General features: G+C 51.5%; 1 protein-coding gene across 1 annotated transcript in view; it reads left to right on the top strand.

Moving 5' to 3' along the window:
- Window positions 1-1,447: 1,447 nt before the first annotated feature.
- Window positions 1,448-2,313, top strand: part of TNNT1 (troponin T type 1 (skeletal, slow)) — a 13,811-nt gene continuing 12,945 nt past the window's right edge. The window contains exon 1 of the mRNA XM_006901831.1: window positions 1,448-1,512. The gene's annotated coding sequence lies outside the window, so the exon portion shown is untranslated. The remainder of the gene's footprint in view (window positions 1,513-2,313) is intronic.

Here is a 2,313-nt window from a genome sequence, read left to right as displayed (position 1 = left end):
CTGGGCGATGAAGGATGGAGGAGGAGATATGGAAGGGGAAGGGCTTAAAGATGGGGGTTCTGAGGGTTTGAGAGGTTCAGGCTTTATAGACTCAGGATGGATGGAGGATTCTTAGGATTTGGAGTTAATAGAACCTAGAGAGGAGAGCCTTGAAGGCATAGTGATTAAGGATTTGGCTGCTAACTGAGAGGTGGGTGGTTCAAGCCCTGGGAAAGATGTGACAGCTAGCCTGTTGTGTAAAGGCCCCAACTTTACGTTGCCCTCCACCCAGGTGCCCAGGGCTGTGGGGTCTCACAGGAGGAGACTGTCCCCAGCTTTCTCCGCTGGGGTCAAACCTCTGACCTGGTGGTTAGCAGACTAACACGTTACACACGACACAATGGGCACCCTATAAAGACCCCAGTGTCACGGGGAGGATGTTAGGATTTGAGATCTAAATTCGGAGGGTCGCAGGAGGAGGGTCAGGGCATCCGGATCTGAGACTGTAGGAAGTGAGTTTGTGTTCTGGTCGGGGAATTGGCACCACTCGGACAGGTCACCAGCTGAGCCTCAGAACTCAAGTGTCGGAATTTGGGATCCCATATGGGGGATGCAGTTCATTCTGAGGGTCCTGGGACATGAGGATTTTCAGGTGCACAAGCTGGAGCATAAGTAACTGGTGTCTCCTCAAGGTCAAGGTTGTTGATATTTTGGGGTCCCATAATCGGGGGTTACTGGATTTAAGGTCTGAGATGAGAGAGTGATAGTATTTGGGGGGGTTGAGAAGAGAGGTTGAGGACCTGCAGTGCTAGATTTGGGGACCAGGATATATGAATCTAAGGATTTCAGACTTTGAAGTATGAGGAACTGGGAGCTCAGCGTTTAGGGAGGGATCTCAGAATCTGGGGGTACTAGAATTTGGAGTCTTAGAATCGAAGGGGTCCTAAGATTTGAAGATCCTAGAACCTGTGAGTATCAGAAATTGGGGGTCTCAGAATTTGAAGAGATGAGAATTTGCTGATGTCAAAATCAAGGGGCACCCACCCATTTATTAAAAAAATAAAAGAATCAAGGAACATCAACTAGGGGGTCAGAAACTGGGGTTGGAATTTGAGGATCGCTTACACTTTGACATTCAGGGGATCACAGAGTCTGGGGGAGGCCTGACCATATGGGAGACAAGATGGGCTGAGCAGAATCTACTGTTGGGTGAGATGACACCACAGGTGTGGGTGAAGGTCAAAGGGGGGACGCGTGGGAGGACACCGAGCCAACTGGCCCTTCAAGGGTGTGTGTCACTGATTCCCTGAAGCCCCTCACATCCCTTATTAGGAAATGTCCTCTGTTTCACCAGCTACGCCACCCCTGAAATAGCCCCTGTGGGTGGGGCAGCTATTGTCTTCGGGCCACTGTCCCTTCTCAAATACCTCCACCTAATCCCAGTGGGGTTGGGTTGCAGCGGACCTGTCACAGGACAAAGGAGGACAACTGGGGAGGGCTGAGGCCCCCGGGTGTGTTCTGACCACACACATTAACACGCACACACACACACCACACCACACATTAACAGACATACACACCACACACACACACACCTCATACACATTAACACACATACACACACTTCACACATTAACAGACATACACAACACAAAACAAATACACACAGTAACACACATACACACACCACACATTAAACACACACACAACACAAAACACATAGGCACACACCACACATTAACACACATACATACACCACACATTAACACATATTCACAGCATACACACTCCTCCAGAAATCACTTTCTCTCTTACACACACCCCTCCCCACCTACATACATAAATCACACACACATACCCACACACCCTCATGCCTCCTGGAATTATCCATACACACACACACACACACACACACACACACACACACACACACACACACCTGTCCTCGTCCAGGACTCTGACATTACTGTCCAGTCTTCCTTGATCAAAGAGCCTTGATATTGACCTCCTCCTTTGGACCCTAAGTCTGGGCCTCCTTTCTCAGACCAGGAGCCCCACCCCCCAGGCCCCTACTTCAGGCCAGATGTCCTGAACCCTAGCCACTCCTCTCTCCTTCCTTCGGACCAGCTGTCCAGCCCCCAGCCCCTCTTCTCTCTGACCAGGCGCTCCCACCCCTAACCCCTTCCTTCGGACCCGCCCTCAGCCCCTCCTCTCTCAGACCAGGCGCTCCCACCCCTAACCCCTTCCTTCGGACCAGCTGTCCAGCCCCCAGCCCCTCCTCTCTCAGACCAGGAGCCCCCACTCCTAGCCCCTTCCTTCGGACCAGCTGTCCAG

The sequence above is a fragment of the Elephantulus edwardii genome, unplaced genomic scaffold (assembly GCF_000299155.1).
Source record: "Elephantulus edwardii isolate Elephantulus edwardi_28Jun2011 unplaced genomic scaffold, EleEdw1.0 scaffold00348, whole genome shotgun sequence".
Taxonomy (NCBI): domain Eukaryota; kingdom Metazoa; phylum Chordata; class Mammalia; order Macroscelidea; family Macroscelididae; genus Elephantulus; species Elephantulus edwardii.
The sequence above is the reverse complement of the archived record's forward strand: the minus strand, read 5'-3'. Positions and strand labels throughout refer to the sequence as shown.